The following is a 23193-nucleotide window of genomic DNA, read 5'->3' as shown; positions in this document are numbered from 1 at the left end:
TTCTTTATTGCTGAATAGAATTCCATTGTGTATATTTACCATAATTTTGCAATCCACTCTTCTGTTGATTGAAACCTCAGTGGGTTCCATAATTTGGCCATTGTAAATTGTATTGCTATGAACATGGTAAGCTTATATTACTGTACTTCTCTGGCTTTGGCCCCTTTGGAAAGATACCCAGTAGTGGTTCAGCTGGATCATATAGTGGATCCATTCCCAGTTTATTAAGGAATCTTCACACTGGTCACCAAAGCAATTTAACAATTTTGCAATCCCACCCACAGTGTAGAAGAGTTCTTATTTCCCCACATCTTTGCCTATACTTATTGTTTTTTTTTGTCTTCTTGATGAATACCATTCTGATTGGGGGAACTACACTGATGGAATCTCAGTGTAGTTTTGATGTGCACCTCCCTGATTGCTAATATTGAACATTTTTAATGTATCTATTGGCCATTTATCTCTTCTTTTATGAAGTGTCTATTCAATTTAATTTCCCATTTCTTGGATGGCTGTGTGTGTGTGTGTGTGTGTGTGTGTGTGTGTGTGTTGCTGTGAATTAAAACCAGGGACATTCTGCCTGTAAGCTACACTCCCAGCCCTATTATTTAGTCTTTATTTTGAAACAGGTTCTCACTAAGTTGCAGAGGACCTCACTAAGTTGCAGAGGACTAAGTAGATGAGACTGGCTACATAACCTGATCCTCCTGTCTCAGTGCCACCATACCCAGCTGGTTATTATTATTATTTTTTAGTGTAAAATCTTTTAAGTACTTTGTGCATTCTAGATATTAGTCCTTAATCAGAGGGAGAACTGGAAATGATATTCTCCCGTTCCATAGGCTTTTTCTTTAGACTTTTGATGGTTTCTTTGATGTACATAAACTTTTTAGTTTAATGCCACCTAACTTATTAATTTGGTTTTTTTTTTTTTTTGGTGGTACTGGGGTTCCTGGAAACCCTTCTACCTCCAGGATATACTCCAAGACCTATTTTATATTTTTATTTGGAGACAGGGTCTCTTAAGCCAGCAAGGCTGGCTTTGAACCTGCCTGATCCTCCTGTCTCTGCCTCCCAAGCCAGAGGATTACAATTACAAGCATGCACCACCACACCCGGCTAATTCGTGTTTTAACTTCCTGATCTTTGGGGGTCTTCTTGAGGAAGTTTTTACCTGTGCAGTAAAATATTTTTAAATAGCTATTTGTTTTATATTTTTCTATTTTGATCACCAGATAGTTCCTATGTTTATTCAGGAATCATAAAATGTATTCTACTCTGTGGATTTTTAAAAAATTACTTTGAGTGATTCATTTTGACCTTAGCCATTTCTCTTTTGTAAATGAAAAAAGTCAAATTAATAGGCTTTCCTTCAAACTCTATATCTTTAACTTGTATAATGTGGTATCAATTTATCAACCATGCCAGATCCAAAGTAGGTTCAGAGAGAGTGTCTGCTCTTTCCCAGAACTAACCAAGAGTTTATACTATACTATGGCTACTATAGTTTTTAATCCAGAAAAATCATTCTTTAACATAGCTCAATGAACCTTTTTTTTCCTTTGGGGAGCAAAATAATATTTATTGGTAGTAACTTTGATTTTATAAAAGTAAGACATTTTCTCTTTGGGGGAATTATTTCAGCCTTTAAGATATTCAAAATTTACTGAATCTATTTAATTGCAATTAAATTTATAAAGACTTTTAAATATAATTTCTAGACAGGTGTGGTGGCACATGCTTGTAATCCCAGTACTTTGAAGGCTAAGGCAAAAGAATCACACGCTTTCAGCCTGCCTTACAACTTAGTGAGACTCTGTTTCAAAATAAAGAAAAAATAAAATAAAATAGGGATGGATGTATATCTCAGAGGTAGAATGACCCTGAGTTCAATCTCCAGTATCATACATAAGTAAATAACAATAATTTTAACTCAGTAATTGCTAACTAATGGTTCTGTTGCTTCTTTGCCATGACATCTTTAATAATTTTACTACTGGTATAAACAAACATGACTACATCCCCAAATCAAGAGCAAACAAATTACTTGAGTCTATTTTATAAGCACTATACTAGGAAGCACTGGAGTAAATGAATTAAAAGATAAATTTATGAGCATTTCTCAGCTTATATATCTTTCAACAAATGAAAGGACAGACAAGTATACCTACAATTACAAATACAACTATCTAGAATGTGAACATGCATAGAAAGAGAAATAAAAGCAATATATTTTCTGCAAAGCATTTTTTCAGGTTCTTAATAAATAAAGTTGTTCTAAGAAGTCATAAGAAGTAGGAGAAATATATGAGACAAACCAGAGAAAAGTGGATATGTAGAGGACAATCCAAAAGTTCAATAGGAAGTAGATAGAATAATTGCATTAATAAAATGAAAGGCAGGTACTATTGGTACAGAAAGATAAGTTTTGTTATCATATTAGCAAGATAAAAAAATTTGGAAGAAGTTAAAAGAGGATTTGGTCCATTGTCGATTTCATTTATTTAGCTATTCTCTAAGAGGTATGCATGCTTCCTATGGAAAGCTAAGTTGTTACTTAGTAACTTAGAACAACTAAATGGAAATGATGACAATGGCAAAACACATTTTTAAGACAAATGAAAGAGTTACATTATTCATAACATTTCTTTAATTTCTTTTACTTCAAAGGGGAAAGTAGGTCTCTCTCAAACTCAAATCAGAATGATGCTTCATTTTTGATGTTCCTAATGAGAATACAAACTTTTGACTTAATGATTATTCAAAAGATGTAGACAATTGCCAATTCAAATGTAGACTTGAGTCCTCACTTCAAATCTTTAAATTTTCTAAGCCATTATCAAGATGAACTGGATCCATGGCAATGTTTTATAAAATGAGTATAAATAACTCATTGTTATTCCACTGAGCTGGCTAGTCCCATGGGCATCCTAATGAAAGTGAATGCAAAGAATAAATACAACTCTGGGAGGGCTTTAAAAATTTAGTTTTCATATTAGAATGAAGCTTTAACCTTGCCTCATACATTAGGAATCAAAAGGAATACAATCTTCCATTTATTTGCATTAGCCAGGAAGGCAGTGTGCTAACAGACTTATTTTCATTAAACACAAATTTGCAGGATAGAAGGAGAATAACGAACTGAGATATCTATCTGAAGTAAATTTAACCAGATATAAGAATCCTATGGCTAAATAAGTGTAAGCAATAAATATACATAGTTTCAGAATAGACCTTTCTTGAGTAATATTTGATATAGCCTATTGGAAGATGTATTTCAGAGGCACACAGCTTCTAGCTAAGCAGCCATAATGCATAGCAAAGCTGTATGTGGGATATGGCTTAAAGAAATAAAGTAAAGGCAGATCTCACTATAAATAAGAAAAAAAACAGCAGTTTGTCTTTCTGAAGCAAATTGATTAATGATGGCTACACACACACTCATCAATAATGCTAATGCCTAGCAATAGGTTAATGCTGCATGTGAGCCTATTTGGTATAAATGAAACCATGGGAAATGTTTATTTAAAGCATGAACTTGATAGATTGATTCCCAAGCTTGGCCTTATAATTAAATTAGTCACACTTTTAAAATATATTTTCATTAGTTGATGTACATTTAATATGTAGGAAATATTTTTAGTCTAGTTTATCAAATTATTTGATATCCACTATTACAAATATAAAGATTGAACCAATTTCTTCCTACTCTCAACATATACTCATTCTAAAGTGTGTTTAATAAATTTTTTTCTTTTTCAGAATATTTTTTCTATTTATTTTACTGTATCTAGTGAAGATAATATAATATCTATTACTACAGTTTTGGAATTTAAGGCAAAAAATGTTTCCACTGAAATTAACTTGGAGAAATATATATATATATATATATATATATATATATATATATATACACACACACACACACATACATACATACATACATATACATTATCTAAGCAAAAAAAAATTATACCTTAGTGTTCTGTGTGATTAGATTCCAAGATGTAGTAGCTCTCATTTAAAACTAGCAGTAACTTGATGGTTTTATATGTTTTCTTAAACTTTTGAATTATTTTATATTTTATTGTTTGCTGATTTTTATTTCATTATCTAAAAGGTAATTTATAAGTTCTATCCTCGAATGGCACTGTGTAGAAGCATAAACAAAAATAATTATTTCAACCCCTTGCTTTTTTATCTTGCACATTCAAACATTTATATTTTTAAGACCCATGATCTCTTCAGGGACTCATAGCTGCAAGGTGAAGTCACCACTCTGCAGCCTAGTGAAAGCTGGTGGGGCTGTGACTCAAGTCCTTTCATCTTACATTGCCTTAATTTCCCCATATGTGGAATGGGACTTTACTACCATCATTTTCTATCAAGGTTTAAAAAGTATCCATTGGTTTCATTTTGGTTGGACTCATATTTGAAGATAGCAGTTTATTTAGTCACAAAATGTCTTTGTGACAGATTTTTTCTTAAATATTTTCACTGTAAAGCTGAAAAATTTCTTGGAATAAATGTGGGTTTTTAGAAGTAGCTGAGCTTTACCCATCTACTAGTATGGTGCCCTAGGCTCTCTTTGAGCCTTATTTCCCTCTTTGATAAAAAAATATTTATAACATCTATATTACTAGATTGTTGTAAGAAACAAAGAACCCTTTTGAAATTGTAAAATGTGCTACATATGTCAATCAATGATACCACTGTGAAAATTACTGTCACTTTTACTTTGTTTCTTAAAGAGATAATTTGAAGTTTTCATTCACATTTTAAATAGCAAATATTATAATTGTTCATCACTTGTTAGGTAATATTTCTAAACACATGGCTACCCCTTTCTCACCAACAACAGAAGTTCATGCTGGCTTGACTTTCTCTGTACATAGCACAGACCTACCATCTGATAAAGGATCACCCCTGTATTTTTATCAATGAATCTTCATATATTCTATTCTTTTTCTTAAAATAATCTTTGAATACCTAATTCCTTCTCATCTTTTGGGTCCCAGGTTAGATGTGACATATTTGTAATATTGCTTTTAAAAATATCTTTAAATCCCGTGTGTGTGTGTGGGGGGGTACTGAGGATTAAATTCAGGGGCTCTCTACCTCTAAGCTATACTCTCAGCACTTTTTAAAGCTTTGTTTTTGTTTATTTGTTTGTTTTTTGAAACAAGGTTTAGCAAAAAATGCCCATGCTAGTCTCTAGCTTGAGGTCCTCCTGTCTCAGCTTCCTAAGTACTAGGATTTCAGGCATGAGCCACCAAGGCTCTCTTCTCTCTTTGATTTCAGGCAATCTGCCCTGAGGGTATAAACAGTAGTATCTGTAATCTATTCTTTAGGACTGCCTCCTGTGTTTCTAGGAAAAATGAATTGCTTTCCTGCTCAGCATTCAGTCAAACATGCAAAAAGAGAATCTGTGGTGCACTGGTCACAAATACTGTGAGATGTTTTCATTTCAGTAGCTTTTCTACCTGAACTGTAGTGTTTTTTTTTTGTTTTTTTGTTTTTTTTCTTTTTTTCTTCTGAAGCAGATCTTATCAGAGTACAAAGAGGTATGGGATGAGAGAGCTGTCTTGTTCTCTGTCCTGGAAGGGCCAGAGAGCTCTTGAGGTATATGATAATCAATGTTCTTGGTACCTTCTTAAGGGACTTGGGAAGTGGGAGGTTAGGACTGTACCACTTCCTGTCTCAGCCATTTTTTTTTTTTTTTTTGGATACTGGTACTGGGGATTGAACCCAAGGGCATTTTGCCTTTGAGCTACATTTTCATCCCTTTTTTATTTACTTTAAAACAGGGTCTCCCTAAATTGCCTGAGATTGGCTTTGGACCTGCAATCCTCCTTTTTTAGCCTTCCACATACCACACTCATCTCTAATATCCTTTTGCATGATATTTCTCCACAGTCACCATGCTGACACAAAATATTATTAAAGGTTGCTGAACAAAGTCTGAAAAATAGAAAGACAGATTTTGAACTTGTTGAAGAAGTTTCAAAAATGAAAGTTATAAAAGTTCTCTGTGGAAAATAATTTACATGTGTATGGAGTTAGATTTATTTCAATAAGAAAAAAATCTAATTTTAGTAACAGATAGGTAGCCAATAAAAATAAAATTAAGCCCTCACACATCTTGTAGATTATCTTTTCAGAAAGTCACTAACAACTAAAATAAAGTATGCTAAATCAGATTGTACTCATATATGGTAGTTATTTTCTTATATTCCTATAGAAGAGTATGGATATGTATGTTTATACTTATTTCAAGAAATTTTATAGATACCAGTAAAAGTACCACACATAAAGACTGAATATTCAAATATTTTAATAACAGAATAGTTTTTCATATAATAATTTAAATGGATACAATATATATAAAATAGGTAAAATGGAAATATTGTGACCAAAACATTGTGGTACGTGTGTATATAACACATATTAGTGGGAAAAATGAAAGGAAGTTAGGGCTAGCTAGAATATCCTTTTTGTCTTAGCATCTTTTGCACTATATGAAATATTCTGTAGGGATTTGGGTGTGGTGTTGAACACCTGTAATCCCACTACTTGGGAGGCTGAGACAGGAGAATCACAGGTTCTAGGCCAGCCTGGAATGACTGTTTCCAAATAAAATTTTAAAACCTAAGGCTGGGATGTACCCCTAGAGGTAGAATGCTCCTGGGTATAACATTCAGAATTAAAAGAAGGGGCATTGTTTGGGGGAAGAGGAGAAGGAATTGGGAAATCTACAAATCTTTCTATCCCCATAGTGATCCCTGAAGAGTATCCTCAGAACCTAAACTGAATGAATTAAATACAAATATAACCCATGTACTGTAATGGTGTAATCAAATTCATTTAACGTGAATAATATAAATATGAAAATATTATCTAATAAAGTATTAGTTCACTGTATAAATATAACATCTTATTTTTGCAAGCAACAAATCAGAAAGTAAATATGTTCACAAAGCTTTTTGAATTCTGAAAGACTTGTCTTTAGAAAAATTTGGCAAATCATTTTGAAGAAAATGAGGCTCAAAGTGATTTAATCTTACTACTATGAATTCTTCTAGGAAAACATAGGCACTGCAAATAAAGTCATTTCTCTGTGTTTAGCCTTGGATTCCATTTCTTGGAACTCAAATGAGTAATGTGCTTATCTTTTTGCTGTTCACCATAAGAGTCTCAGAGAATCAGAGATGTCATGACAGAGTTAGACCCTCACAGTGGTCTAAGGTCAGAAGAGTCTGAAATGAGAGGACTAAAGAAGACCAGATCTGATGAGTAGGAAGTACTCTTTTTTTCTGAAGCTAATCAATACATTTATCTATACTAATGTAATTCGTAAATATCCAAATTTTACCAGAGTAAACTTCCGTAAATTTTGAACATTTTAATGGCAAAGCTGGCCACATGCTCTGGACTTGACAGGGAGTTTATAATTTATTCTAATTACTTCTGCCTCAAAGAGAAAAAAGGGAAATAGACCCTCAGAACTCAACATGAGAGTAGAGGACAGAAGTAATATGGTAGGCAACTCCAGCAAACCTCCAGAAGAGTGTTCTTCTTAAAGATCTGTAGGGTCACTTTAACAGAGCTTTATAACAGAGTAGTGTGTCCATTTTTGGAAATGAAGCAAGTAAGCAATAGGGAATTCCTACTGTGCATTTGTTACTAACCTATTAGAGATGCATGTTGTATAAAAGTCATTTAAAATGATTATTTGAGATTTGCATCTCACTTCTTTTTTCATGAATATGCTTACTTAGGCTTCCCTTGTGAGGGCTACTGTAGATAGCAGTGCAGTATTTCTACAGGCATTTTGAAAATAAGTAAATGCAAAAATAAGAATGTGTCAAAGACTAATTATCATTATTGTCATCATTGACAATAAAAATACAAATCAATACAAAAGGAAAACATGAAAATTGAGTTATTTCTATTGCTTAGTAACACTTAAAATGAGTATCTGTTATCTGAAAACTACTAATTTTGAGAAGTAAATTTGAAGCAATAAGAAAATAAAACAACAAACCTTTTTCCAAGTTGGTGTACATTTTCTCTACAGCTTCCTGAGGTCTTATTAACCTTTCCTTCTGTCATTGTTGAATGGGCTAGTTGCAGCTTCATGAGGTTGATTGAAATTCTCCTCACCTGTTCACAGAAGTGTGTAATCAGCTAGGTACCATTAAGTGCTACTTTTCTACATCTGTGGATGAAAATGAAGCAAAAATTAGAATAACTTACTTAAAACATTATAGAACCATCAGATTTAGAAACTCTTGACTTCATATCTCTCCTTGCTTTGCTGAAAAATGGTAAAGCTATTGTAGTTAAGAATCAAAACCTCATCTGTGGACACTAAGGCAACAAGAAGCCCCTTTTTCTCCTGCCTTTGTTTCCACTAAGGTTTGGTCAGCTCCCTAACTCCCCAGGCTGAACCCACTGCCTCACTCTTTTATTTCTGTGTCTCCTGATGCTGACCCCACCTTAATGCTTCTAATGTGGAGGAAGAGCAGCATGAGTTTTTCTGGGTCACTGACCAACCATAGATTTCTTCAAAGCAGAGACCACAGACTATCACTATCATCTGTTCAGCATCTAACACAACCTCTGGCCACAGGAAGTTCTTGTTTGACATTAATATAGAAACACCACTTTTACCAATGAGCAAACTCAGGTTATGCCAACAAGAGCACCCTTGATGTATAATTATGTTCCTTATGTATCTAGTTTTAAATAAATGATGCTATGCTCTAAAATATTGATGAGGTAGTGTAGATAGAGATGTCTTCACAACATTCCCATTTTGTCCCTGGGAGCCACTATTAAGATATTAAGAGCATGTCCTCATTGCCTAGGGTACATGAGGCCCAGATTTTATCTCCAAGATGAAAATTAAATAAAGTAAATGGAAAAAAAAAGAGAAAGAAATCTAGTTTTTGATATTTCCTACCATAAAACTCATTTACTAATATTCTTTTTTTCTTTTACAACTCACATGTTCAGATGAGAGTCAGCTTGTCTGATAAATTAATACACAGTGTTAATAGATATTCATTTCAACAAAACAGTTTAATGTTTAGGTCTCCTTTATTCTTGTAGTTAACAAGGGCCTTTAAAACTGCCTGGAAAGCAATGGTTGGATCAAGCATAATTCTAACCAGTGTGCTAGGTGCCACTGAGGAAATGGCAGGAAGTCAGGAGCATTTCTGTTATCAGTGAGGAAAGTAGACTGAAGGTCAGCTTGAAAATGGCTATTATACGTGTTGAAACCCCCAATAAATGCCCAGATTATTATGGATGAAAATTGGGCTAAGGTGATAATTCTAGAAATCTTTTGAAGTTTTAAAAATACAAATTATGACTTATAGGCATTGGGAAAACACACTTGGTTTCTTGATGTTATTTTGTTTTATGTTACACAAATCATTTTTCAGAAACTTCACTAAAATATGTAATTATGATGGGCACTTTCATTATTGGTTTTCTTAATTAAGAATACTTATTAGTTTTCTTTTAAAACCATGTAATTGAAGTTATGCATGGTGGTACAGTCCTGTAACCTCAATACTTGTGAGGCTGAGACAGGAAGATCTCAGATTTTAGAACGGCCTCAGCAACTTAGCAAGACTCTCAGCAACCTAGTGAGCCTATTTCAAAACAAAAATATAAAATAAAATAAAATAAAATATGGCTGGGATGTAGCTCAAAGGTAGAATGTCTTTGGGTTCAATCTCTAGTGCCAATAAATAAATAAGTAAATGTAATTAAATTCATAGAAACCATGGCAGTGATATTTTGGAACTATAATACTTCCTATAAGTATCTTGACTTCATAAGGCAAGGTGATATATTTATGAGATTAATATCTGGATGTGAAATTTCAGTCAGTAAGTGCAAGTGTGTGTGTGTGTGTGTGTGTGTGTGTGTGTGTGTGTGTAGGGAGAGAGAGAGAATGATTGATATTTTTATAATCTTTTATCACCAGTGACATGTTTTTGTCACCCTAGAATATTTGAAGGACTTCTATTTATCCATCCTGGGAAAGATCTAAGGGTTGAGACAATGGCTATACACTATATACATCATTGTATAATGATGCTACTAGCCACATATAAATTATGCTAATTATACAATTTTTCTGAATGTTGTCTTAATAAACAGATGGGGAGTTTCCATTCATGGCAAGAAATTTCAAATAATCATTTCACTTTTGCAACTATTCAAAATTTCAAGTATAGTTCTGCTTCAAACTCAAATTACTTTTATATTTCATACATATATTTTTCTCAAGACAAAAATAGTGAGTGAATATGAATAACTTTGATCTATACACACTAAAAAGCAAAATGAAAAATTGGCAGTCGTTCAATTTATTTGATCGGTGTAGATTTTCAAGTGAATATTCATGACCAAAAAGGAAGTCTTTAAAATTATTTAGATCTAGATCTGCACAGAAATTTTTTATATATCAGTATAATGTATATAAATCATTTCTATCATGTATGTGCTAAAAACAGATAATTCTGCCAATTACTCAACCTTTTTGTATAGTCGACTGTTTAACCTAAAATTATTTTAATTGATATGAATAGAGGACACAATTATGTAGTGTTTTAGAGTCAGTGTATCCAGCAGTGAATAAAAACCTTAATATATTATGAAAAATATTCTTCCTTTGGTTACAAAGAAGGCAGTTACAAAGAGTTACTAAAATAGCTTCTGGAGTTTCTTAGATCAAGTCCTGAAGGAAGTGGTAAGAGGTATAGTGTAGCATCTAATTAGTGACAAGAATACCTACTCATTATCACTTCATTCTAGTTCCTTTTAATAAGGCCGTGATTTGTTGTCAGTGGTGAGTGGTTCATGGTTTTCAACAAAACTGCTCACTGCTAAAACTCTATCACTGCAAGCATGTATTTAAATTAGCTGTTTTATCGGTCAGTCCTTCAGAGCACCTTCTCTGCAGTGTATCACTGAGGCAATATTAATATTCTTCTGATAAAAACCAAAGCAATGCCCCATAAGTGCTGGACCAAAATAAACAAATTCCCAGGGAAAGTAAAAAGGAAATTTACATACAAATCACCTTCAAATGTTGCTAATTTCTTGGTACTTGCAGTAAAACTCTTAATAAGATTATCAGGAATTGAGCCCATTTCTATTGAGAGTTTTATTTGCCTTCCCAAATATTTTTCCTTTCATTGATGGCTGTGTACATATTATATTTGATTATATTTCACAACTTGTAATTCATAATTTTTATAAATTTGTAAAGTTTGTTGCTAAAATAAAAAAATTGTCTTGAGGAAAGAAACAAGTCAAATAGTACTATGGCAATTTATGAATTTTTTGATATACATTTATTTATGAATATATTGATATGATATACTAATATTACTAACTTGCATCAGGAGGGAGGACTAGTGTGTTGTAAGAGGGAAGAGTTGTGTGCATGTATGTTTGTATCACATTGAACTTTACCATGATGTATAATTGTAACACATTAATAAAAGTATTAATATTTCTTTGCAATATATATATATATATATATATATATATATATATATATATATATATATATATTCATATGTTTCCATACCCACCTGGCAAATCATTTTTCTGATGAGAAAAGGAGGTACACCAGAGAAAATGTTTTTCAAAAATAAGGGAATCTGTTGCCTCAAATACTGTGTGTGTGTGTGTGTGTGTGTGTGTGTGTGTGTGTGTGTGTTTTACTGGGGATGGATGAAACCCAGAGGCATTTTACCCAGAAGCTACAACCACAGCTCAATTTTATTTTTAATTTGAAAGTATGTTGTAGAGGGCTTAAAGTTCTTTGGCTAGACGTAAACCTGCCATCTCCCAGGTACCAGAATTACAAGCTTGGGCCTCTATACCCAGCCTAAATATGTCTTTGAGTGTGGTAAACATACAAAGCTACATAGTTGCATTGTTACATAGTTACATTTACAGAGATAACATCAATGTTTATATGGAATAAGTAGTAGTCTCACCTGTTTTTAGTCCTGTTTAGTACTGAGTATATAATAATACAGTTAAGCCTTGAACAAATGGCTTTGAACTTCAAGAGTTATCTTTATATGGATTTTCTTTGCCTGTTTTTTAGATTTATGACAATTCGAAAAACTCCTAAGTAAAATTTGTAGTTCTATAATATCAAAAATAATTAAGATATTGCAAATGCATAAAATATTTGAAGATAATAATCTCTTTTATCATTACCACAAAATATACACAAATCTATCATAAGTAAAAATTTATCAGAACATGGCACACACATAAACTCAAACCATGGTATCATTTACAATTGAAAGAAATTTTAAAAAGATGTATTATTACATAAATTATAAATTTATGTAATTATAATTTATACCTAAGGCAGTTTTTTGGTTGCAAATATAATTTTCTCTTACAGGGAGACCATGTTCTAGGTTATACTGGTGCATATGCTGATTCAGAGTGTTTAGGTTTGTTTATGAGATCTAGCTTTTCAGATATATAGAGATATTGGACAAGTTTATCTGGTATTACGTTGACAAAAATGTCCTAGTTTCACTGAAAATGTGCTTAGGGATTCTTTTTGCATAGATTCCATTGAAATGTGTAATAGCATTATTAGATCTTATTGAAGGCATTCTCTAGAGTTCTGAGCAATAAAGGAGAAAATATAATTCTATAACCTGGGCTAGTAGTTACAAAACATTATTAAAACTGCTTTAGTGATAGGTATAGTGATTATTTCAACTCGCAATATATGTGTCCACATTTTAACCATTTAATACAACATGGCAAAGATATTAAGAGGGAGCCGAGTGCCCACACCTCTAGTCTCAGGTGTTCAGGTAGCTGAGGTGAGAGAATGGTTTGATTTAACTATTTATAAGATCAAGCTGGGAAAAATAAATGGAAGGAAGGAAGGAAAGAAAGGTGGGAGGGAACTGGTTAAGTGAAATATTTTATTAATCTCAGAAGTAAAATATTTTAAATATTTTAAACATAGGACCTTGAGAAAAGAGCTTATTACTTTTTCTAATTCACATATTTCAAAGAGAGATAAGATGTGAAGATATATTTAGAGTTAATTTTCTCAGGCAGTAGAATTTAGGATGGGATGAAATTCGGATATTTTCTGCTGAGTCAGAGATTTCTTGTGGCAGCTGCCACAGTTGATACATCAGGTTTAAAGATATGCCTTTGAACTTTCTATGACCTTTGTTGTCTCTTAGACTTTTCTGTAAAAATTGCATGGAAGGTAAAATTCAGTTTTTTTAGGACTTATATTATTGAATGTGGGGTTTGTGCTCCTTAGTGAACAAAAAATGGGAGAAAAAATATCTTCCTTAAGTTTTTAAAGGTTTTACTTGAAATGAAAACTTCCAATGTAATATCATGCTCCTTTCTTTGTTTCCATTTTGTGATGCCTGAGAATCTCAACAACAAGACTGTATTTTAATTTCAGTTATTCTATAATGTCCATTATTAAGTATAATGGACATTTTACTCATTTATTTCAGTATGCTTTTATTGAATTCTGCCCCCACTGCTGCAATCATCTTTCAAAAAGTTAAGGCTTATCTCATGTCTCTTGGCTTAAAGTCCTTCCATGACTCTCCCCAGCTTTTGAATAAAAGTAAGCTATTCACTGTAGTCCCCAAGGTCTGGTGCTCTGGCTCAGCCTGCTGATATGCAATCTATTTTCTTCCCTTTTTCCCCATCCCTTTGGGTCATCTTCTTACTACCACCAGGCCTTTATACATGCTGTAGTTTGTGTCTAAAAAGACACATTTCTTCTTCAAAATCCATCAATTTTAATTGTCCCCTCTGCTTCCTGCTTTTTAATGAACCCATAATGGTTAAGAAAGATACCCCTTCTAGATGGAATGGCCATGTTTCCTAGGACAATTCCAATCTCTTTATATCTTCTTAGGATGGCACCTGGTTGGTGCTTGCTTTTCCTCTTTATGCAGTAGACTGACTTGTTCGGATCATGTGACATGACCAGGACACATCTCAAGAAGTTTCAGCAGCTAAAAGGCCAAGAAATATTTGGGAATCAGCCCAGTCTGGCTTCAAAACAATTTTGCCTTTTATCAACTGTAATGTGACCAAAGGTAGTTTCTTTTTTTGCCTAGTTCTCTTATCAATAAAATTGAGACAATGATGCCTAAATTCTGGTAGTTGGTGATTTTAAATTTAATGATAAATTTAATGATGCATTTGAAGTGCATAGCTCAGTGCCTACCTAGTAGACTATTAAATAATCTACCTAGTAGATTAATAAAAGATAATCTAAATACATTAACATTTTAACAGTTTATTTGAACAGGCAGTGATTCATAAATTTGGCAGCACCAACAAGTAGTTTAGGCATCCCAGTAGGGGTACCAGAGAGTAATTTTTATAAAGTGTTCAAGGGAACCAGACAAAGAGAGCATTTGATTCCTTAATATGGAGCAATAGCCTTAAAGTTTTATTTAGTGGCTTGTTGGCAATTTCCTTTTGGTAAAGTCTCTAGTTAGAAATTAGTTTGTGGTTTCTTATTGGTTAAGCTTAAGTTTAATTTTCCTATTTATTCTAAATAGGGTTTTGATTTGCTTATGTTAGAACACAAAGTGCTGGAGTCATATCAGACTAATGGTAACCTCAATTAATTTTTTGTCAGCTTTAAAAAATTGTAACTTTTTTCCTTTAAATAATAGCACTTTCTTTATTGTCCTATTGACTTCTTAAAGAGAAAGACTGGTGTTTTTCTTTTCTCTTTTTTCTTGGGCACTGAAAGTAGATACTATTTATAGATTTGTAATTGTTCTTTCAAATGGATGTATGACTAGAAGAATGGCTGATTGACTAAAAGAGCAGATGAAGACCTATTTATTACCTGTCGTGAAGGGAAGAAAAGTACTCTTAAGCTGTTCTCTGTGTTATAAGTGCCCAATAAATACAGAGTAAGGGAGACTGGTGAAATTGTCCTTGTATCTATTGGGAAGATCAGGAAATACCAACAAAGCAAATGGCATTTAAATAGGACTTAAGTGGGGATAAGGATATGAGAAGAAAATGCATGCCAGCCAGAAGGCATGACTGCCTGATCACTGTATTTTAATTGTACTAAGAATATTTTAGCTGCCTAAAATCACATGCAACAGCTCAGATTTTCCACATTCTAAAAAGGTCTTGTGGCTGCCATTCTCAGTGATGAAGGGTGTGCATTCTTCTAAGTTGATAGGCAATTTAAAAAGTTACAAATAGACTTTTATATCCCTTCCTCTTGGATTAAACCATTGTACATTCGTGGTGTGTGTATATGTCATGTGTGCATGTGGGTGTGGTATGTGTGTGTGTATGTGCGTGTATGTGTTGCTGTGTGTGGGGGGTATCAGATATTAATCCCCCCACCTTGGCTTTTTATATAATAATCATTTCTTAAAATTACAGTTAAAATTAATATAGATCTATTCTCCTAAATTAGAATGATCTATTTGCTTTGACAAGTTCTAACTGTTTATAGTGTCAGATTATTTTCAAAATATTACAAGTGTGGAAAAGGGGTAGAATTAGTTTTGAGTAAAATTATGGCTTGTCTGCAGATAACACAATCAACCTTTCAAACACAAAAATTTCTTCCAAGTATACTTGCCAGGAAGTGAAAGTTTTATTCAAATGCTAAATAAGAAAAATTATGAGAGGAATAGAAGAAGAAAAAATTAACAAAGTATAGAATTTTAGGCCTGATTTTCAAATATATCTTCAGGGTGACAGGTGCTACCTGACCACTGGTTGGTTGATAATGGCCTCAATAGTGAAGACAGCTCTTGAAAGCAGAGAATTCAGATTCATGGTCAGCTGGTATCATGATTGAGTAGTTCCTGATCTATTTGAGGACAGGAAATCAATAGTTTAGTAGATTGGTAAGAAGATAGGAGGGTGAGATAGGGTGCAGCCTCTGCTTTCATCACCACAGATGAATTAAGCACCATCTTAAGATAGAGAAGAACCTGGAGAAATGAACCAATAATGAGATTCAGTCTAGGTATAAATGAAGCAACTTTACCAAAAGGCATACTGACAAACAATTAAACCTCTTTTCAATGCAGTTTTCATCCATAAATAAAATCTCATAGGGCAACTATAAAATGAATGGGAGCCTGGGAAGAACTATAAATCATCTTCTCAGTTTGTGGTTGTTCTTAGAACTATCACAATGTTTTGACAGTTGGGTTTAGTTGCATTGGAAGTTAGTCATAGTAAGTAATATTTCATTTTTTTCTGCCTTGAAGTTCCTGATGTGGGACATTCTTGCATGATTCAGAAAGGTTTTGAATAATCCTAAAACTAATTAGTGATATAAAACAATTTCCTAAAAAAATTTTGGACTGAAAAGAGGAAATATTCTTTTTATTATTAGATACTGGGGCATTCTACCTCTGAGCTTCACCCCAGCCTTTTTTTAAAAAAATTTTTGAAACAGTGTCTCAATAAGTTGTGCAGGGACTCACTAAGTAGCTGAGGCTGGCCACAAATCTGCAGTCCTCCTGTCTCAGTCTCAGAGTGTGCTACTACACCTGGCTAAATAGAAAATATTCTAAAGAGAAATAATTTCTGTTTAAATTTCAAAATCCTTTAAAATTTTCACAATAGGTAATTTTATAGATAAGTACTCATTATCATTTATTCAAAGATCTACTTTTTTCAAATTAAATTTTCTTTCTTTCTTTCTTTCTTTCTTTCTTTCTTTCTTTCTTCCTTTCTTTCTTTCTTTCTTTCTTTCTTTCTCTTTGTGGTACTGGGGTTCATGGAAACCCTTCTACATCTGGGCTACACTTTCAGAACTATTTTATTTATATTTTTATTTGGAAACAGGGTCTCTTAAGCCAGCAAGGCAGGCTTCAAACCTGCATGATTCTCCTGTCTCCACCTCCCAAGCATGGGGATTACAAGCGTGCGCCACCACTCCTGGCACCACCATAATTCTTAAATATAGTTTATACTGTATGGAATAGCCATACATGTACTTGCTAAATTTCTAGGCATATGTCTTATGCTTTTTTTTTCTCCATAGTACCTAGCATTACTACATAGTTCATACAGCTGGTACTTATTTTTATTTTCCTACATAGAGGTTACTAATAACAATTGTTAGTATAGTCTGTACTTTGTGTAAAGGTGAAAAATAAAACACCCTGCTGTATCTTCTCATCACTTAAACAATAATCTTTCCATCTGTATTTTGTTTACCTTATATATTTAATAAAAATTCCCATTTTTAGTCTTTTTAATGGTGTATATTAATTTTACAGAATGATATTTTTATTGTGAAATGTTTGTACATACATAAAAACATAATTTCATCAGTTTCACTCTCCCAAATTTCCTCTATCTTCCCCTGATCTCTCCCCTGAGCCTCTCCAGACTTTTAGAGTCCAATTCTTTTTCCTTTCAGATTAAAAATTGTCCTTCATCAAGCCCTTGTTATTTCCTCATTTTTCTATAGTTATTTAGGTATTTCTCCTTCTACTCATATTATATGACTTGATTATTTAGTTTCAAAATATTATAGCAATCTGGGTGTGGTGGTGCATGCTTCATGCTTGTAATTCCAATATTCAACAGGCAAAGACCAGAGAATCGCGGTTCGCAGATGGCCTCAGCTACTTAGTGAGGCCCTTCACAACTCAGTGAGACTCTGTTTCAAAAACTAAGAAGACTTAAATATAGCACTTGGGTATATAGGTCAGAGGTGCAGTGCCCCTGGGTTTCATCCCCAGTACCACACAAAAAAATATTATAGCAATCTTTAGACTCACTGGTGTACTTGTCACTTGAACTGCGAGTTTTAAAAATGTTACAGTAATACATTCATTATAGCAAGCTGTTTTGTTCATATAGCTTTATTGGACACTTATTAAATATATTGCACTGGGGTCTATTCAAGTAGTGTTGTAGATGTGTTAATTCAGCTATTCATTTACTCAAAAATTATCTATTAGATATTTAGGTCTGAATGTTTGTGTATGCTTAACACCATGAAGCATACTGGGAATATAGTTTACACTATTAAACTTTGGTTCAGCCTGTAAGTAACTGTCAATATTTTTTAAATTTTATTTTATTTCAAGTTTTGCATTGGTACATTGCAGTCAAACATCTTAATGGAGTACAATATGTTAAGGCATACATGCACACATCACTCATTTAGCCCTTCCCCAATTCTTCCACATTCTCTCCCCCCCTCTTTCTCATGTTTGTCTTAGTGACTGACTTTGATATATACATGAATGTATATCATATACATTAGAAAATTTTCCTCTTTCTCCCCTTCCATCATGCCCACTAAGACCTTATTATTTACTCAACTATAGTTTCTCTTATGGCCATTTTCTCCTAGCTTCCACATAGTAGGAAGAGCACTTGATCTCTTACTTTTTGTGACTGACTAATCTCACTTAGCATAATGTTCTCCAGTTCTATTCATTTCTCTGTAAAAGACATAATTTTGTTTTACTTTATGACTGAGTAAAATTTCATTGTGTACATATGCCATAGTTTTGTAATCCATTCATTTATTGATGAACATCTTGGCTGATTCCATAGTTTGGCAATAGTGAAATGTGCAGCTATGAACAGATATGCATGTATTAGTTTGGTAGTTTGGTTCCCATTCTTTTGGGTAAATACCCAGAAGTGGTGTTCCTGTATCATATGGTAAATTAGTTCCCATTCTTCTGAGGATTCACAATATTGTTTTCCAAAGTTGTTGCACTAATTTGAAATCCCACCAACAATGAATTAGAGTTTGGATAAGTAGAAGAATTTGCATTGAAATTAGGAAAAGGAGATTTTTCAGGTAAGCTTTGGGTATTAATGTTAGGGTTAGATTAAAGGTTAGCATTAGGGCTACAGTTTGTGTTTGTTTTAAAGTAAAGGCATGATGTGCATTAGATTTAAGAATGTGTTAAAAAGTTTGGGTTACTATTAGAATTTGGATTGGAATTGGGAAAAAAGAGATCTTCAGGTTAGGTCTGGATGTTAATATTAGTGTTAGATGTACAGTTAATGTTAGGCTTAGCATTTCTGTTAGGTTTAAAATAAAGGTTAAGTTTGTTAGAGTTAGGGCTGGGTGCTAAAGTTTGTATTAGTGTTAGAATTTTCATTGCAATTAGGTAAAGGAAATGTTCAGTTAGGTCTGTGTTTTAATTTAGGGTTGGATTTAGGGTTAGCGTTAGCCTTTGTGTTGGATTTTAAGTCAAAATATTGTGTTTTTCAGAGTTAGGGCTGGGTGTTAAAGTTTGGATAGGTGTTAGAAATTACAGTAAATTTAGGAAAAGAAGAGGTTCAGGTTAGGTCTTGGTGTTAATTGTAGTGTAAGCTTAGTGTTAAGTTTAGCCTTTGTGTTGTGTTTAATGAAAAGGTATGGTTTTTTTTTTTTAGTATTAGGGTTGGGTGTTAAAGTTTGGACAAGTGTTAGAAATTGCACTGAAATTAGAAAAAGATTTTTAGATTAGGTATGGTTATTAATATTAGGGTTAGACTAAGTGTTAGTTTTAGGGTTACCATTTCTGTTTGGTTTAAAGTAAAGACATGGTGTGCATTAGATTTAAAGATGTGTGAAAAAGTTTTGGTTCATGTTAGAATTTGCATTGGAATTCAGAGAGACTTCCAGGAAAATAGTGACGGAGAAAAGCAGCATTTATGAGTCCTGCTAAAACTCAATCTCTATTGCCACAAAACCAGCACTTTTCTTAGCCAGAAAAGACTATCATAAGATAAATATAAAATGTAAACACAAGGGACAGAGACAAAAAAAGACTAGAAGAACAACCAGAGAACAGAAAAGAAATCAAGCTCACAATGTGGCGGAGCCGCGCCGGCACCATCACCAGGCTCCAGAGAGGAAAGGTAAACAAGGAGCTGAAGTGAGCAGCTGTGGATAATTCAGGTGTAATTCAGCAGTTCTTTCAGCACAATGAACATCTAAAACTCCCAGTGGCCAAGCTCATCATGCCTTCCAGGGACTCAGAAAATAAGATGTTCAGGTTACTTCTGGTTGTTAACGTTAGGGTTAGTTAGACTTAGGGTTAGGGTTAGAGTTAGTGTTTGTGTTAGGTTTAAAGTAAAGGTATGGTGTTTGTTAGGGTTAGAACTGGGTGATAAATTTGATTTAGTGATAGAATTTGCATGGTATTAGGAAAGGAATATGTTCAGATTAGATCTGGGTTTTAATTTTATAGTTAGTCTTAGGGTTAGTGTCAGCCTTTGCGTTGAGTTTAAAGTAAAGGTATGGCATTTTTAAGAGTTAAGGCTAGGTGCTAAAGTTTATAAGTTTTAGAATTTGCATTGAAATTAGAAAAGGAAATGTTCAGGTTAGGTCTGGGTGTTAATGTTAGGTTTAGCCTAAGGGTTAGGGTTACGGTTAAGGTTAGATTTTGTTTGGGGTTTAGGGTAAACATATGTTGTGTACTATATTTAAGAATGTGTGAAAAAGTTTGGGTTACTGTTAGTATTTGTGTTGGAATTAGAAAAAGAAGATGTTCAGGTTAGGTCTGGGTATTAATATTAGGATTAGTGATACATAGGGTTAAAATTAAGTTTAGCAATTCTGTTAGGTTTAAAATAAAGATATGTTGTTTGTTAGAGTTACAGCTGGGTGCTAAAGTTTGAATTAGTGCTAGAATTTGTATTGGAATAGGAAAAGGAGATATTCATATTAGGGCTATGGTTAAGGTTAGGGTTAGGGTAAGCCTGTGTGTTGGATTTAAAGTAAAGGTATGATGTTTTTCAGAGTTAGTGCTAGATGTTAAAGATTAGATAAGTGATGGAATTTGCATTGAAATAAGGAAAAGGAGATGTTCAGTTTAGGTCTGAGTATTAATGTTAAGGTTAAACTAAAGGCTAGCATTTACATTGGGTTTAAAATAAAGGCATGGTGTGTGTTATATTTAAGGATGAGTGACAAAGTTTGGGTACTGTAAGAATTTGTGTTGGAATTTTAAAAAAAAGGAGATATTCAGGTTAGGGCCTGGAGTTAACATTAGTGTTAGTTACACTTAGGGTTATGGTTAGGGTTATCATTTGTGTTAGGTTTAAAGTTATGGTATTTGTTATGGTTAGGACTGGGTAATCAAAGATTGGTATAGTGGTAGAATTTGCATTAGAATTAGGAATAGGAGATGTTCAGGTTAGGTCTGGGTTTCAATTTTAGGCTTAGACTTATTATTAGCATTAGGGTTCTTTTTTGTGTTGTGTTTAAAGTAAAGGTATGTTGTTTTTTAGGATTAGAGCTAGGTGTTAAGGTTTGGACAAGAGTTAGAATTTGCATTGAAATTAGGAAAAGGGGATGTTCAGTTTAGGTTTGTGTATTATTGTCAGGGTTAAACTAAGGGTTAGGGTTAGGGTTAGAGTTAGGGTTAGCATTTGTGTTGAGTTTAAAGTAAAGACAGGGTGTGTGTTTACATTTTTTTAAAAAGATGGTTAACCAAGGTTTATTTTATTTTTTTACTTTAAAATTTTAATTTTTTTGTGGCAATAATTTATTATTTTATTTTTTGTAATCATACATCACTTTGGAGTACAAGACTTGAGAGGATATACAAGCATATATCATTCAATAAGCCCTCATCCAATTCCCATACCATTCCCTCCCCCTCTCTCAATCTCATGCTTAATTGGTGATTATCTTTGCTGTAACTGTTTACGCACCTCATGAGTTTTAAAGAGATTCCATCCTTCCCCATCCCCTCCTCTATGATTGGTCATGTTAATTGCTTTTCAATAGGGCCCTTTCTACTACTCGAACTCCTCCTGTTACCCCTTTCCTCCTAGTTCTTGTTAATTAGAGGAAACATCTGGATTTTATTTTCTGTGCCATTTCTCTGTGCATGCTGCATTGCAAGTTCCGATCTCACTCCTGATGGCCCCAGTAGTGGCCTGGCCACCTGGAGGACTCTGATCCTGACCTTGCTGGCTCCAGCACTGGCCTTGCCTCATGGGAGGCCCCGATCCTAGCCTTGCAGGCCCCCACACCGAACTAAGCCCTCAGCTGGCTCCTCCCAGCCTCAGAGGCCCCAGCACCAGCCTAGCCTCACAATAGGCTCCGATCCCAGCCTCACTGACCCTGGCACCGGCTCAACCCCTCAGCAGGCTCCTATCCTGGTCTTGCAAGTCCCAGCTCCATCCTTGCCTCATAGCAGTTTCTGATCCTGGCCTCGCTGGCCGCAGTACCGGCCTAACCCCTCAGCAGAGTCTGATCCCAGTCTCGTAGTTCCCAGTACCTGTCTTGCCTCATGGCAGGCTCAAATCCCAACTTTGCTGGACCTGGCACCGGCCTAACCCCTTGGCAGGCTCCATTCCTGGCCTCACTGGCCCCAGCACCAGCCTAAACCCTCAGCAGGCTCTGATCACCAGCCTTGCCTCAGGGTAGGCTCTGATCCTGGCCTCGCTGACCCCGGGACTGGCCTAAACCCTCAGCAGGCTCCGATTCTGGCCTTGGGGGCCCCATCACCTGCCTTGCCTCATGGCAGGCTTTGATCCCGGCCTCGCTGGCCCCGGCACTGGCGTCACCCCTCGGCAGGCTCCAATCTGAGCACCTTCTTCATCCAGCAGGTTGTCCCATGTTCCCAAGGGTGCTTGGTGGTAGTATTCTGCCTCTGAGGTAATTTCTTCAAAAGTTCCAGGCGTATTATGTCAGATTTCTGCCTCTGCTGAGTACTTGCCACTGCCAATGCCACTGGCTCCACCATTTCAAATCTTTCCCAAGCTCTTTTCCCATACCACATAATGTCCATTGTTCCTAAGCATGTGCGACAGTAGCATTCAACCTTTGGGGTAATTTCTTCAGAGGATCAGGGTGGGTTGGATCAGATGTCTGCCTCTCTCAAATCCAAGTCTCCACTGCCATCTCGGCCACTGCTGCCATCTCCGCTAGACTCTCTCCTTACAGGTGATGTCCCGGATTCTTAAAGATGTAGAGAAGCAGCAGTCCTGCTTCGCGGGGAATTTTTCCAAAAGTTCCAGTTCAGATGGATATGTTTTGTCTGTATCTCCAATATTCTAGCTGCCGTTGCGGCCATCTTGAATATTTTTCTTTTTTCATTGCCTTTTTTTTTTTTTTAAATAAGAGAAGAAAGTATGTGTGGTTTGGGGAGGATGTGGGATCAGGCA

The 23193-nt window shown here is 34.5% G+C and overlaps 1 protein-coding gene across 4 annotated transcripts in view; it reads left to right on the top strand.

Moving 5' to 3' along the window:
• NLGN1 (neuroligin 1) overlaps positions 1–23193 on the top strand; it is a gene marked incomplete at both ends in the record, with an annotated part of 775643 nt that overhangs the window by 541425 nt on the left and 211025 nt on the right. The window lies entirely within an intron of this gene.

This window comes from Muscardinus avellanarius (genome assembly GCF_963383645.1).
Source record: "Muscardinus avellanarius genome assembly, chromosome: 5".
In the NCBI taxonomy this organism is placed as follows: Eukaryota; Metazoa; Chordata; class Mammalia; order Rodentia; family Gliridae; genus Muscardinus; species Muscardinus avellanarius.
This window is presented reverse-complemented; position numbering and strand designations above follow the sequence as displayed.